We start from the raw sequence: 18,067 nt of genomic DNA, 5'->3' as shown, positions 1-18,067 counted from the left end.
TTTTATAATTCGGTGTTTAGTTCAGTTGATTTTTGTACTGGAATTGTAAAATAAATTTCATTTCTATGTTTGGGTAGGAAATAGAATGTAAGTGTAATCAGTTATTTTTTGCTTTTTAGTTCCTGGGTATTTTTTTGAAGGCGTTTTTTTTTAATTTATTTAAAAGTAATTTATTTTTTTGCTTGTTAGTGGTGTAAATAACACCACTTTCGACGACTGTGTAGAAAGGCTTTTGCCAATGCGTAACTAATTACAAAAAAAATTGTCTTCATCATTAGTTGTTCAACTTTATCGAAGTTTGCTTTCCACAAGCAAATGCACGAGTCACTAAAAAAAATAAATAAACGAAATCGCTTTAAGTTTAGATTTGTAAAATTGTAAATTTTAGAATTGTAATATTGTAAATTGTAATTTATGTTTCACAATACGTGTCATGTAACTCGCGATAAAAGTAGCATGTTTCTTCACATGGCCCCACTATACATGAAGTTTAAAAATTCCACTAGAATGAATTTTATGTTTGCTTCAGAGAATCCTTAATTCAAAATTTTCATTAGCATTGCTCCTAATAATATAATTTTTTAGTACTTTCTTTAACTATAGGTAAAGAAAGTATATACCTTTGTTTTATGGCTTTTGTTTATCAATGGGTTTTATATTTAATCGTTTGTAAGGGAAATTGTATGAAATTTATTGTTTTACCCTTAACTTTTCCCTAAAGAACAAATAGGGTAAATCAAAGATTTGGAACCTAAGTTAGACCAACCCTAAACAAAACCACAACTAAACAAAAAAAAAAGCATAAAAACCGGTTCACTAAGTGAGACGATATACAAAGTTAATAAAGTACAAATCGATTTAAATGTGAGTATGATATTTGAAGAGTTCCCTCAATTTCATCAAACCTGAACTTGATGACCAATAGACCGCCGAGGAAGTATACTGTTTCAAACAAAAAAAAGAATATTCCTTATCGGTACAGGCAGGGGCGTGCATAGAAATTTTGGAGTCCATCATAAATGACATTTCCGGACCCCTCTCCATATTGTTAACCCTATTTTCACCTTTAGTTATAAAAATATTGGGCCCTCTTTAGGCTCGGGCCCGGGAACAGGTGTCCCTCCCTCCTCCCTGTGCATGCCCCTGAGTACAGGTGTCTTCGAGTATTTATGGAACATTGTACAAAGGAAAAACAAATCCGACGAGTTCAGAACCTCCTCTTTTTTTTTTTTTTTTTTTTTTTTTTTTTTTTTTTTTTTTTTTTTTTTTTGAAGCCTGCTAATTAATATAGTCCCTAATTTCAAATTGAACTGGCGGCATCGTGAAATAGTAAATCTAGAATATTGGTCAAACTTTAGAAATCATACACAGTTATAATGTATATTATTAAAGAATATAAATTAAATCGTGGGGGAGGGATGGTCTGTTTTCAATTCCCCCGCAATTGAACACTAAATATATTTAAAAACTGGAATATTAAATAAAGAACATTATATTTTAATGCCTAAATAAAGTTATTTATTAGTAAATAAAATATTAAGGTAATTGATTCAACTATTAAAGCAGCAAAATATATTTAATTTACTGCTTTGCTACGCAGTAATAAATACATTAGTAACACCTATTATAATAAATTAGCAGGCAGCGCAGCGTTGCGAAAATTAATTATCCATGTGCCGCGAGAATTAAATATCGTTCAAGAGATAGCCAAAACCTTAGGTGTGAAAATACACCGATCACAGCAAAACCACGTGATCGTGACGTATGAAATTTAAAGTTTCTTGGATTTTTCCGGGACCCTTTATCAGATCCAGACCAAGTTACAATGAGACCATCTTTAAAGTATACTTTTCCAAACATTTTTTTTTTTTTTCAAATCGGTCCAGTAGTGTTGAAATAATTCGAAAACATACATAAAAAGCCGCAATACGAAATCATAACCTCCGTTTTTGAAGTCGGTGAAAAAGTTTCATATAATTTGCACAACAGCAACCCGTGTTGACTTGCACCTGAAAGTGTAAAACAGTACTTGTATGCTAGGCCAAATCGAAAAAAAAAAAAAACTTTTTTTAGAAACTCGAAATTTATGTTGATAAAACGTTGCCCCTGTACCCAACACCCCACATGTACCACAAGAACATTTATTCAAATTAAAAAACAATTGGATATGCCAAACTTGACCTAAAATTCATAATTTTATTTAAAAAATTGTTTTTTTTTTTTTCAGTTATCTTTCAAAAAATTACATATAAATTTAAATAGAATATCAAGTTCAAAAATTACTGGCGAACACATTTACAGATCAACAATTACAAACGAATAATAAAAAAATAATATATTTTAAATGAAAAATTTAACTTAACCTGAAAGAAATCCATATCTTTGAGTACTATGTGGGAGACTTAAAAATTGCAGGAAAACAAAAATATCTATTTAACGCTAATTCCCTACTTTTCTACTTTACTGTTTATATTTTTGAGCTTGATAATTTCGTAAAATCTTACATATCTGAAAATATGTATCAAAAACTTAATTTTTTGAAGAAAATTATAAATGTTAGGCCACGTGTGGGATATCTAAATGGTTTTTATTTTGAATAAATATTTTTGTGGTGGATATGTGGGGTATAGGAGCAACGTTTTATCAACAGAAATTTTGAGTTTCTAAGAAAAACATTTTATTTTAATTTGACCTAGTTACTACACAAGTGCTGGTTCACACTTTCAGACATAATCGGCACTTGTTGCCGTTGTTCAAATTATATGATTTTTTTTTTTTTTTTTGACGTAAAAGGATAAAATATAAGAAAGTGTGCTACTTGAAAAATCAACTTTCGATGTTTTTCGGGGGCGGGACACCCTAATACACAAACACACCGTAAGAGGATGGAACAAAAAAAGATTGATAAATTAGCTCATCAGAAGACACTAAGAAAAATGTCCGTTATCATACTCTCATACACTGTAATGCTCGCATCTATTGTAAGTCCTCCAGAACAGTTCAATTTCATCCTTTTCTATAACAGTTTCAGTAGCTTCTTTTTATTTGGTGAATACTGTCAAAAATTTAAGCCTCGCTAAAATATTTTTGTTTTTCAATCTTCGGTCTGTTCATATAAAATTAACCAAATTTTCAACTCGCGAAATCACCGATATCTTCATTTTCACGAAAATAAGTGTTTTTTTCAATGTAAATATTGGTGAAATATAAAAATTACGACGGCAAACAAACTAAAGGCGTCGAACAGATAGCAGGTATGCCGTCAAAATGAAATACTTGAGGTTAGCTCGTGTTTTTATTAGTCTTACTTCTCATTGCATCTGCTGATGTACTTGTGTAAAATTTGCGCCAATCAAATTCGTTTGAACATTGATTTTTTTTTTTTTCAGTTTATTTGAAAGTAGTTTCCAGAAATCGCTACAAACTACTATTTTTTTGTAGTTAACTACTCACTACACTACTTTTTTTAAAAAGTAGTGAGCTACACTACAAACTACTCAAAAATGTAGCTACTACAGTAGCGTCGCTACTTGTAGCGCGCTACTTCCAACCACTGATTGATATTAAAAACTCTTTCAATTCGTTTTAGTTTGAAAGTACTTTTTGGAGTTTTTTGTCTTCAATTCTGCTTGAAGTAATATTTGCCCAGAGTTTTCTTTATTATGGCCCATGTTCTTAATGAGACCAAATCGATTTTCTTTGGTAAAACTGCTGAAAAACATCATTGACACTTAAATTTTTACTTGATTTTTTTTTTTTTTTTGTTCCTATGAGTCATCAGATCAATCTGCCAAATCTGGAGCAATTGAATCATTAAGGAGCGAGATATTAGATTTTTAACCTTAGGGGAGCTTCATTTGGCACACTTACGCACTTACCTCAAAAAAAAAGAAAAAAGTAAAAGATAAACTGGGGTGCCATGAGAAAGTTTTAAATAATCAAAGGGTGCCGCGAGTTGAAAAAGTTTGAGATCGCCGAGTTTTACTATTTCCTTTTTTAATAACCCAAGAAAAAGGGAAATAGTACATTTTCCATATCAATCGACCGCTTTATAGAAAAGAGTTCCTAAGCAACTTACAACTAAACGTCAATATGCACCAGGTAGTTTACACCTACAAAATTCTACACAGTGGTACCATCTATAGTAAATGAGTTTATTTTTAATCTGACCTATATATTTTTACTACTGCAGATCTTACACAGGCATTAGAACTAAAATGAAGCGTGTTATAAGATCCTCCGTGCGAGACACTGGGTTGTGCTACCGTGCCGCTAGTTTTCGTTCATGTCAGACACGGGAATGTGCTAATCTGCCGTTAATTTTTGCCCTTGTCAGACTCGGGCATATACTAATGTGCCGGTAACTTTCGTATGTGTCAAACACGGGAAAATTTGACCGAAGACGGATGCAAACAGACGTGAGGTTGACTATGCATGTTACCTAAACGGTAGAGGTCTTTTTGGTTATGACGACAAACGAATTCTACTCCCAATTAGAAGTGAGACATGTCGTTCTTTTTAATGATCCGTTCATCAGTGCATCGTTCATTCTTTTGATCCGTTCATTCAAACGACTTCGTTTATTTAAAAAAGTTGCATGTGATCTTTCCGCGCGATATACTAACGTGCATTCGAAATGTTTCATTAGATCAGTGATACTCTTTTAAGAAAAGATAACTAAAATCATCTAAAAGCAAGAAAGTATGCTATTGAAGAAAATGAATTTAAATAAAACTTGATATAGTTTTGGATGCATAAAGCAATTATAGTTCATGTTGTGAAATTTATCTTAGTTGCAGAATGGTAGGATATTTTCTCAATTCCAAAAATCGCAGGTTTCATTTCAGCGTGTCACAATATTTAGTTGTTAAATTTTACTACATAAAATATAAATAAACTTTGACGTCAGAAAATTTTCAAAATTGAACTGACGAGAAGAGCACCGATTCTAAATAGATATATCATATCTCCAAGTGTAGTATGGTCACATTTGAAAATAAAGCAAAAAATAATTTTGAACGTGTACTTAAGGTTACATTTTAAAAAATGTAATTCAGGATAAATAAGGAGAGAACGACAAAAAAAAGAATAAATAAACAGGCTATAATGTAAACTACGAAAGAATGTCGCAACACTTTGTTGCGACGGCAACGATAAACTTAACAATATTATAATCATAAAACGTGTTATTTTTATACAAAAACTGGTGTAAGTTGTAAAAACTAAACTTCCATGACACCCCAAAGCAAACATCTATCAACCATGACACCTAAAAGAAAGAGGTGCGTTCCTTCAAATATTTTTTCCCAGCTACAGCACTGTATGCATACACTTTATGACCAAAAGTATTCGGACCCTCACGATTCGTCATAGAGTTATTCAAATTCGGCTCATTAGATCGCCGATAACTTTCTGAATTTTTTAGATATTCAACTGGAGTTTAATCATGAGTTGAGTAACCTACTTGGGTTTTGTATTATGAAGTTATAAATTGCTATCCTTCGCGCATACGCAGTGAAAAATTAATTGCTTTAAATGTCCATAATTTATCAAATTTTAATCACTTGTATTTCAAATTTTAGTATTATATTTCTCTTGTATGCTGTAAAGTTTTCTGAATGTTTGGTAAGCTTTGATGGCAAACTTTGCGTGTTATGAGACAAAAATCTTCAAATAAAATTCGTAATTTTGAATGAAATGCTTATCCTCGTGAATATCAATGATACTTTCTCAAAAGTATGTAAAATAATTTTACATAGTAAGCTAACTAATTTCTGAAATTTACAGCTTATTCTCAGCTATTTGCGATGAATGATGATCAAAAAACATTTTTGTTTTTCTCAGTTTATACTGATTCCTGAAACACAAGAGTGATGTAACTTTTATTGGAAAATTACAGCTGGAGCATAGGGGAAGCTGCTGTACCCGCGGACCTACAGACCGTCAATCCCACCTGTTTTCATTTGAAGTCGATTTTTCCCGATTTTTTATTGGTTTAATCTAATCCAATGAGTTAATTTTGTTAAAGATTTCAATTTGCATGTAACTTTAAGGTGTAATGTAGGTACATAGAGAGCCATACTACACTACTGGCCATTCAAATTGCTACACCAGGGAAAAATGCAGATAGCAAAGTAATATTTATTGGACACATTTATAATGTTGGAAATAACAAATGATTAAATTTTCAAGAAATTTGGGTGAATAGATCCTGAGAAATTAGTACCTAGGACTACTACGTCTGTCAGCAATAACAGTGCTTATACGCCTGGGCATTGAGTCATACAGAGAGTGGATGGCATGTACAGGTACAGACACCCATGAAGCTTCAACACGATGCCACAATTCATCGACCGTAGTGGCTGGCGTTTGCTGACGAGCTAGTTGTTCAGCAACCATTGACCAGACGTTTTCTATTGGTGAAAGATCTGGAGAACGTGCTGGCCAGGGCATCAGTCGAACATTTTCCGCATCAAGGAAAGCCTGCACAATACCAGCCACATGCGATCGTGCATTATCCTGCTGAAACGTAGAGTTTCGTAGGGGTCGAATAAAGGGTAGTGCCACGGGTCGTAACGCATCGGAAATGTAACGCTAACTGTTCATAGTGCTGTCAATGCGAACAAGAGGTGACCGAGATGTGTATCCAATGGCACCCCACACTATCACGCCAGGGGCCATCAGTATGACAATGCCGAATGCACGCTGCCAGTGTGCGTTCACCACGATACCGTCAAACACGGATGCGACCATCATGATGTTGTAAGCAGAATCTGGATTCATCAGAAAAAATGACGTCTCGCCGTTGGTACACCCAGGTTCGTCGCTGATCACACCATTAAAGGCGCTTCTGTCTGTGATGCAGTGTCAATGGTAGTCGCAGCCATGGTCTCAGAGCTGACAGTCCATGCTGCTGTAAACGTCGCCGAACTGTTCGTGCAAACACTTGTTGTCTTGCAAATGACCTCATTTCTTGACTCAAGGCTCGTGACGTGGCTGTACAATTCACTATGGCTATGCGGATAACATGCCTGTCCTCTCAGCTGCTAGTGATTACTGGCCGTTGAAAACCAGCACGGCGATCTGTATTACCATCCCGAACCCATTGATTCCATATTCTGCGAACTGTCATTGGATCTCGACCGACGCGAGCAGCTATACTGCGGTAGGATAAACCGCAATCCCGATAGGCTACAATTCGACCTCTATCAAAGACAGAAACGAGCTAGTACACATTTTTTCTTCTTACACGAGGCATCACAACAATTTTCCAACACGCAACAACGTTCAAATTGAATTTGCACGTGAGAAATTGACTGTACAATTTCCTCATTTAAACACTTTGTAGGTGTCGCTGCCGGCGCCTACGTTGTCTGAATGCGCTGAAAAGCTAATCATTTGCATATAACATCATCTTCTTCCTGTCGTTAAAATTTCATGTCTGTACCATGTCACTTTCTTGGTGTAGCAATTTTAATGGCCAGTAGTGTATGATGAATCTAGTTAAAAATGTGTTTTAAAACATATTAATTATTCATAACATCATTAACTCTCTTAAGAGTAAGAACTTTTTTAAAGAGTTTACTGATGTTAAAAATTAAGGAAAATTAGAAAAAGGGAACAAATTTTTGGTTAATTTTGCAAAAATTGAAAAGTAATTTTTGTCCGTGGGTACAGCAGCTTCCCTTATTTTTTATATGACAAAAGTTACAAAGCAATTGGTTTTTATTTCTGGAAAAATCCTGAAAAAAGTGAATTTTTGAAAGTGTCCCAATACTTTTGGTAATTTAGTTTCCATATAGTATTACCAATAGACCATGTACAACGAAAAAAGTTACAGCAAATATATTGGTAGCTCAGCAGAAGTATCGGATAAATTAAAAGAAAAACTCATCTAAATATTAGAGAGCTTTAAAATTACTCCACAGTTCCAATGAAAACAGGAAAAAAACACACACACAACACTTTTAAATAGGGTAAAAATTAGACAGTAATTATCCTTATTAAAAATATCTGGATATTGAATGTAAAATCAAGATATATTGGAAGTCGCCAAGCAATTTTAAAATAATGCCAAATCAATACAGATGAAGGTTTGGCAAGTCCAAACATTTTGTTACTAGCCCAAACAAGTTGCACAAAACATTACGAATTGATACCTTGGAAAACTACCAATGAACTGCAACGGTTAAAGAAAAATGATGAAGCAGAAAAGTAAAATGGTTCGGAATGAATATATTGTACTGCGCTGAGAAAAAGGAAATTTGAGATTGGTTGAGAATTAAAAATTTGAAGGTAAATGTAATTTAAAAAAAAAAACTTTTATCACAAGTGCATCAACACAAAGTTCCAAACTGCTCTCCGTTCAACAGAACGGTCGTTCATTTTTAGGTGAACGAACAGATCCGTTCATTTTAAATATTCGTTATTTTTGACCCGTTCGTTCATGAACGACGCATCCCTACTTCCAATTACGGGGCAGTTGAAAAACATAAGCAACCTTAAACATGCTTAACGCAATGCCTCTTTCTAAGATATTTATGTAAAAGTATCACAATAAAAATGTTTAAGACTTCCATTTCAAAATAGCAAGTTCCGTTTTAAAAAATATTCACAAAATTTATTTAGGCTCTGACTTGTTTGGCAAAAGCCGTTTTTTTTTCTTTGAAAATATTCATCATTTATTATTTTTTTTTATTTATTTATTTATTTTTTATTTTTATTTTTTTTTCTTTGCATTAGAAAATACCTTTCAATAATTTTTACAATTTCACCAAAATTAATTCTACTTATTAATTAGTGTCGACATAACTTCAGTAAAACCGCAAATATTAAATTCACTAATTTTGTTTAGTGCTGAAACTTTTTCATTACATTTTTCCCTTCATATTTACCGTTATTTTTCATATACGTTTCATTAGACTAAGTTCTCTAAGAAATTTGAGCAGTTCGAAACATAAAACTATATATTTCAAAGTACATACTTTGCAACATATCTGCTATATATTTGGTGCAGTGTTTTGCAGGTTTTCCGTGATACGAAAATCAAATATAAAATACTGTTCGCAGGAAAACAACTTTTTTTATCATCATTTTTATGTATTTAAATTTCTTTTCTGAATTATTTGCTTCGAAAATTAAAGTTTGAACAGTTTGGAAGATTTTGAAATAATAAAAACTCCTCTTTGACAGCCTATGAGTGCCTTCGTGTGACGAGCAATGTGCAAATACAAGCATATATAGGGGAAAATACTCTTATTGTAGCTTATATAAATGAAGTTATTTAAAAGAGCGAACTTTATTCCACGCAAACGTAGTGGAATGTTGTTTACTACTTCCATGAAAGGTATTTCCACAACGTTCACATGCTGCAGTAAACTTTCATTTTATTATTTGGTAAGCTTTCCAAGAAAAAAAATCCAGCATGCTTTTACTTCTTCCTTTCGAACAAATAAAGTCCTTACGTCAAATATTTGCATTTTTATGACCTTTTGAGTCTTCTCAAAGTAAACGATCCTCAGCGTATTTTCACAACAGCGAGATATTTGTCTCAAAAAAGAAAAACACCACTTTATCCATCACCGGAGGCTATCATCCACTTACGACGGAAATTTTGGGATCGCAAGTGCCAGTGGAAAAAAATCGTAAAAAGGAATAGACTTTTTCTTTGCACCAGCACAGATGTAGAAAACTCTTTTTCTGACTTCTGAAGCTGTAAAAATCTACACTTCATAACGTTTTTTCTTCTTTTTTATTAATCTTCGGATTTTGAGATTTTTTGTAAAGTTTTTATGCACTATTACACCCATCTATATTTTACATAAATCAATTAATAAGCTTTTCCGCAAACTAGATGACTTTTATACGGGACTATTTTATACATCTCTAATGTAAATGTTCCGAATAAAGCCAACCGCTGGTTCATGGTCTAATATCTCGATCATTTATAATTCAATCGGCTCCATTTTTTGAAAATTCATCAAATGCGTCATAGAAAATAAGAAAAAAATCATTCTATAAATTATTTTTGTGATTAATTTAACAAAAAATTGCGAACTGGCCTTATTAGAAACACTAATAAGACCAAATCTAAAAAATTGCCAAACAATAAAACATTTTTTAAATATTTATTTTCAATTTAAAGGAATGTTAACTACGTTTGATAAACTGAAAAACATTATAAAAAAATTCCATACTTATTTCAAAGGAAAGAAGAAGGATAAATCGTCACATTTGGAGCACTAATAAAGCCGCTATTTGGTGTTTTTCGGTTACACATGAGCCCAGTTCGTGCCCCTGATTATGTGCTGCATATGCTGCACATATGTGCAGCATATGCAGCGCAGAATCATATCCTTCGTCCGATCCTTCGGTATCTCAGTAAAGGACACCAGTGTCCTAACGATGCCTACCTTGGACGTTTGGACTACAGTCTAGTTTTCTATGAGCATCAAATCACTGGAAAACGAGACATTACAGAGTGATATTTTTTGAGCAATCTCGAATTGCCTATTGTTCTCATTTGACTGTTTTGGGCGTCCTATGATTTTATTTTCCCCCGTCTCCCTATGCAGCACCACCGACAATCAGTCCCTCCCTATACTGCTCCTCTAGCTAACAGTCTCCAGGTTGCGTCGATATCTTACACACACGCTTATATAAACATGCACACGCTTACATAAACACGCACACGCTAACATAAACACGCACACGCTTACATAAACACGCACACGCTTACATAAACACGCACACGCTTACATAAACATGCACACGCTTATATAAACACGCACACGCTTACATAAACACGCACACGCTTACATAAACACGCACACGCTTACATAAACTCGCACACGCTTACATAAACACGCACACGCTTACATAAACACGCACACGCTTACATAAACACGCACACGCTTACATAAACACACGCTTACATAAACACACGCTTACATAAACACGCACACGCTTGCATAAACACACGCCCGCCTACACACATGAACGCCTACACACAAGCGCGTAGATACACACACACACAAGCCTACATACACACACACGCGCGTGTACATACATACACACACAAAAACGCGCGCTTACATATGCACAAACGCTTGTGATTGCGAAAAAGTAATTTGAATTCAAAATGTCAAAAATTCAAATTTTAACTTTTTTTCGCATTTGTTAAACACATTAAATTAATCTTTCTTAAACAATTAGCATTTTTGTTATACCAGTAATCTACATGAAGGAAAAAAAATACATTAAAATAAGATCAAGAATTTTGACAGGACTCTTTTGCAATAACGGTTGCTACAGGATGTTCATTACTTAATGAAAATACTTTACCATTAGTTATGCTTTATGATGACGATAAAGTTCCAATCTATCAAATTTTCGCTATCCTACATAGAAAATATGGAGGTTGGCCTCATTATTAGTCTACATGGTTTTATTTGGCATACCCACCTTATATATATATATATATATATATATATATATATATATATATATATATATATATATATATATATATATATATATATAAATCTCGTGTCACGATGTTTGTTCGGGGTAAACTCCGAAACTACTGAACCGATTTTTATCAAATTTCATACGTATCTGTAATTTGGTCCAACTTAAAAGATAGGATAGTTTTTATAATTTTTTATTGCAAATTTCATATTAATTATGCAATAATAGTGTGTATTAATTGTTTAGTTCTAAAAATTCTTAATAGATGGCGGTGTAAGTTAATTAATCGATATAACTCTAACATCGTATGACTTACTGCTAAAAACACCATGATAAAAAAACTCAGAAATGTTGCTTAGAATTTCCATATAACGTTTCGGGATATTACAGGTTATTATTCACTTCCTAAGAAAATCAACAATATTTTTCAAAACGTTTCCTTGAATTGCTACAAATTGCAGATTTCACACCGTTGTGTAAAATATTTTTCTCCACCAGTATCAAGATTAACTAAACGTATTAAATAGGTGTATCGGTTTCGAAGCGATTACGGTTCGTTCAGATTGACTCAACGCCCAATGTGTGCAAAAAGACATTTGGATCACGAAGCTTTGCAAGAGTTGCATTCGAGATATTTGCTTGAGATCTGTCTTCGCGTTGGCAATGTGTGCATTAATGCTTTGAGAGCTTTCTTAGAAAAGCAGGAAGGTTCCAGGTTATTATATTAAATCTGCGTTAGACTTCTCTGAAGGTGCTAGAATCATAACTTCCTTTAACTAAGAAGACTACTAAATTCTTCAAAAATATTCCAGGTTAATTTCAGGAAGTTTAATGAATTTAAGCGGAAAACAATTATTTTCTTTATTTTATTCCCCAAGAAACTTTTAATATCATTAATTCTTGCAAAGATACGTTCGCAACAGAAAATTGCAGTGACAACTGCATCGTCAGGCATTGCTGCTATTTTTTTAGATGGTAGACGAACAGCACATTCAGCTTTAAAGTTGCCTATTAGATATTCATAACAAACAAAACGCAATGTGTAACAATTAAGAAAAAAAAGAAAAAAAAAAAACGTGGAATGGCTGTAGTGTTGCAAGAGAGGAGTGAAATTAAAATTTCGGATAAGTGTACTATGGCTCATGAGTAAAAGCATTCATTCGAAGCACATCATAAGATTGTGCAAGATTTGAACGGCAACGATAAACTTTTAGGTGAAATTGTCTGAATACTGTCTGGGGACTTCCGGCAGACATTACCAGTTATTCCGATGAAATCAACGCATGTTTAAAACAATCGTTTTTATAGCGTAATGTCGAGATAATGCGATTGGCCATGAACATGCGAGTATAAACGCAAAATAATCTGATCCCTGAAGTATTTTCTAAGCAATTGCTGGGTATTGGAAACGGTGAAATTGAACTGTATCAAAATATACAGTACAACAAATAGACAGACATTTTCTACACTGCCGTTGAGACGAAAAGTGAACTAATTGAGAGTCTATTTCCAGATAAATTTATTTTTTTAAAAATCATAATTGCCTCTGTAATCGCGCTGGTTTGGTAGCAGTTTTGGTTTCGGTAAACATTTTCGAACAGACAGGAGTATTTGTGGATCGTCAATTGTCGACTGTCAAATACATATCCCTATGCATGTCACTAATTGTATTTATTGGTCGCAAAAAGTCATTGGGAGTTGACAGTTTCTAATGCAGGTTTGACGTAAGGAGAAACAGTATTCGTCAACTGTTTAAAACAATTTTGACGACATTCTATCCAACACAATCATCATTTTTTAAGGAGAAACTATATAACTTTCACGTTAGAAGACGTATTTCATAAAGTTTACCAAACACACAAATATTTAAATCCAGATTTTACACCAGAGATAAATATGAAGTTTTAGTTTTAACTGAAGGTTTTTGCGTTTCAATTTCAAATTTGCCACTTAGTTATTATGATATACCGTCACCTGACAGTTGGGCCACCGACTTTGTTAACACTGATTTTCAACGTATAACAACAGAGCAATAACGCTGTCTTAGCTACACTTATTGCGAATAATGGGCCATTACTGACGGCTGGAAAAAAAAGCTCCCCATTGATGCTGAACAAGTCTATACAGTTGTCGATGAAAACAAAGCAGTAAACATTCCAACTAAATTTTTAAATACCCTGGATACACCAGGAATGCGACTACACGATTTCCGGTTGAAAATTGGCTCAACAATTTATTCTTTTTCGCGATTTAAACCCACCTAAATTTTGCAACGTACACGTTTCTTCATCAAAATTCAACAATTTTGACGATAAAGTTTGAAGGAGAAATGTTTGTGTTGCCACGTAATCCATTAATAGCGTCATAATTTTGAAACACATTTGAAAGGCTTCAATTTTTGATTCGTTTATTCGTTTAACTTTTGCAAAGACCATAAATAGATCTCAAGAACAAACAATGTCTTCTTTCGGTTTGGACTTGAAACATAAATATTTCTCTCATGGGCAACCATATATCACCTACTCACAAGTGGAAAGTTATCATACTTTTCGTATTAGCAAAAGACTGGTTAAGCAAGAACATTGTGCACAACTTAGTGCTTAGACAGTTTTCAAATAATAGAAACGATAGTTCGAAGTCAATGTTATCTACTTCATTGAAAAAATTTAATTATTATGTTTTTAATTTAGTTAGTGTATTTTGTAAAGAAGTTATTGATTACAAACTATAGAGAAACCAGACGTGAATAAAATGTTGTGTAGAATCTAAAAGCGTATGGTGGTTTGCGCTTAGTTTCTACATTCGGTTATTTTACAATCAGTTTCGATATTTACTATCACTTTCAAGTTATTTTTGCTTTTTTTTTTGGCCAAAGTCATACTTACAAATTTTACTAAGCGTAAGTATAGTGCTTTTTCCATAGAAAATTTAGTTAGTACTTACTGAATTCAATAAGTACTTTCTTCAGCCTGCACTGTAAAAAAAAAAAAAAAAAAAAAAAAATCCGAAACGTTACTGAGTAAAAATTTTCTATACTTGCTTGCAGTTCTGGCTAAGCTTTGGCTATGTTTGCATTACTGCTTATAGAAGTTCCTTAATAAATCAGAAAGGTGCTAAGCTTTTTTTAATTCCTTCCTAAGTTTACACTAAAGTTCCAGAAACACGACTAACTTCAAACGGAAAGCTCTTCGAATTTTTAAAGAGGTTTCCGAGATAATTTCAGGAAGGTTATTAACTTTTATCGGAAAACTTTCCGGGTTTTGGCATGACATGTTCCTGGCAAAAATTGGCCACATCAGCTGCCCATAATTCTCCAGGAACATTTATGAATCGTTTGTACATTGAATCACGCCCATTATCAATATTATGTTTTAAAATCGGCTATTCTATTTTAAACTCTATTAAAAATATTTATTTGATTCTATCAAAATAATGAGTAAAATTTTATTTTAATCCAATTTCTTTGCCACAGCAACGCGTGGCTGGGTCAGCTAGTATATATATATATATATATATATATATATATATATATATAACTTTAAGATTTGCTATGAGTTCGCGTTCTAGGATTTGTTATTTGTTAATAGTTGCTGTTTTCTTTGTTTTTCTGTTGTAGGAACCTTCACTGCCGCAATTTCTCAATAACTCTTTCTTTCCTGCTATTAAACTCATGTGAAAAACTCTAACTTTCTCCTTGTTCAGACAATTTCTCTTTTCTACAGCAAGGAAAGAGAGCCAATTTCATGTACGCGCTAAGGCACTTAAGTTCTTAAAAGGTTCTGTAACAGGTAGAAATGTTAACGTCAGTTGATCCAATGCAGGATCGTAATTTTCTAGACCTATTTCGTTTGAAAACCTCTTTAGTCGTTATCACTGGTTAAAGGAGTAAAATCTCTGGTCAGAATATTTGAATCGCATTTCTATATGGCTTGTTCTTTGGGATATGTGAAAAACTGTTCTGGAATAGCATGTTGATTGTGTGCAAAACTCCATGACTCTTAATGCTACAACTGATTTACAGGTAGCATGTAATACACGTGTTTCCAAGGAAAGCTCCTACCCATATTTCTTTAAAATATGTTTGACTATGAGGTTTCGCTCTGTTTTGCGTTTCAGACCTGTTGTGTGCCCTAAAAAGCTTAAGAACTGAAATATCAAAGATTGTAAAGCATGTATTATGAGTCTTGGAAAACGATCCATATCCAAGTTTGCATTTTGGAATAAACAAGTCCTGCGTGTATATTTGAATTATCCTATATATTTTTGTCTGCAAGTTTGATTTTTTTGAACCGATTGCGGCAGGGACAAAGCTTGTACAGTTAAGATAACGCCGTGGTAAACCATGAAAGAAACCAAGTGTACAAGGAAGTAACAACATACTTTGGGTATAAGACATCAGACGAAGAAATTAGCTTTGCACATTGACATGTTAAAGCAGCAACGAATGTTGCTGCCTCGTTAAGCAGATCAGGTTTATAAAAGTTTAGTTTTGCTCGTACACCAATCACTTAAGCATTTTACGTATGCATTCACGTAAGCATTTCACGCATTTTGTAATTCATTTTAGAGAAAAGAAACAGCCTGTTTAATTTTTAAACGTCGATGTTTATTTTTGAGGAAGCATTTAAATGAAAATATGAAAACATGATGCGAGGTCTGACATGATAAGAAATGCTTTGGATGTTTCGTGAACCTCTTTTTCGGAAACAGAAGGTAAATTTCATTCCTTGGCAAATATTCTGCAAAAAATAACTAAATAAATACTTGAAACTAACATCAATAAAATATTTACTTTCTTGCATTCGTAGGAGAAAATAAAACTTCTGAGTCACATATTTGCATTTTTATAACTTCCTGGATCATTCTGAGTAAACAGATCTCTATTTATTTTCGCAACAGTCGTATCTTTGAATGTAGCAGAGAAACTGCTTTTCCCATCATAGAAAATATTGTTCATACGTGTTGCAAAAATTTCATGACGTTTCGAAAGCATTTTTTGCCATTGTTGAATTCCAAAATTTTCCATAGAAATGAGAGCTGGACAATTGGGTTTATCTATATGCGAAACCAAAGCAATTTGAAATATTCTTTCTGAGCCAACTTGTGCTTAGTACTCATGAATACGCAATACTTGTGTACGTAATAATTTTACTCAGCCCCAATTTCATGCATATTTTATGACAAATAATAATTTTATTAAACTTAGAATTAGAGTACAACATTAATTCATAATAAACAAAATCTGTGGGAAAATAAATACTTTAAAAATAATAATAATTTTGTCCATCTAATTGATTGACTTGATATATGTCCACCCAACTTCTTTCGGTTGAAATATTCCCTGTGTTCCAGTTCAATGGTAGATGCTATCTAAAAACGGGATTGTTTCGGTCGATTTGGGACGCATGATCACCTTACTTACATAATACTTTCAGTTTTCTTACCTAACAATTGATAAGCAGAAGTATATATATTCTGTAGCATTATATTGTCTGAATACATTATGTGATGACTTCAAATAAGTATGGATTTTTTCGTGGAGTTTCATGCAATGTACTTGCTACATGCAATTTACATTGCTTTAAGGACCGACTTTTTTATTAAGTTAAAAATTCTTTTTTTTTTTTTTTTTTGTAATTTAGTTCTAAGGTAAATAATGCGGCTCTTGTGAAAATAACATGAGGGACGTATGAAAAGGGTTACATATCCTCCACATATCCTCCCCATAATATGAATATTAGTTTAGGAAAATATTCCTTTTAGAAGTGGAAATATTTATGGTTATTATTTTCTTATAATCAATTCATAAATTTTTTTGTAAATTTTATTGTTTATTTTTGCACTTATTTAATTGTTTTTTCGTTACTAAATTGTTGATCAAGAATTTTTTGTCGTAGATCAGTTACAGGAAATAAAATGAAACAAAAACATTTTGTTTAATCAAAAACTTTAGTTTAAAATCCTTTTAAATACACTTTCGTATCATGTGTGAACCTTGAAAGCACTATATAAGAATAAAAATCTCCACGTAATAAAATATTCTTTGTATGAAGTCATTTACGTTTCTTTTTCTTTTTTTCTTTGAGCAGTCATGATTGCTTATTGTTCTCACTGCTCACTTGACCATCCTTGATGTTGTGGTTTCTTTTTCAGCTTGGACCAGGGGCCTCTGCAGTACCACCGCCCACCGGCGCGACGCCTCTGGTCTTGAGCACTGTCCCCCAGAATCCACTTCTGCTGGACAGTAGCGTCCATGTCCTACACACGTATGCTCATACACATTCACACTCACACACGCGCGCGTCTTTGCACACATTACACGCACACACTTAAGCCTACACTAACACACATACTCAACTTAACACACGTAACCAACCAGGAGGAGCGATATGCTTCGGGGGTGGGGCGTTTCTAGAAACAATAACTTCAATGAGTAGGGTCTTGTCGCAACTCGTGATTGCGAAAAACATAATTTGAATTCAAAGTTTTATAATTCAAATTAGAAATGATTGGGGAAAGTGGTGGGGGTCACAGGTCTTTATATTATTTTTATGCCTATCCAGTGAACAAAACACACGACAAATTTTCAAAACACTGA

Source organism: Uloborus diversus, chromosome 1 (assembly GCF_026930045.1).
Source record: "Uloborus diversus isolate 005 chromosome 1, Udiv.v.3.1, whole genome shotgun sequence".
NCBI lineage: Eukaryota > Metazoa > Arthropoda > Arachnida > Araneae > Uloboridae > Uloborus > Uloborus diversus.
This window is presented reverse-complemented; position numbering follows the sequence as displayed.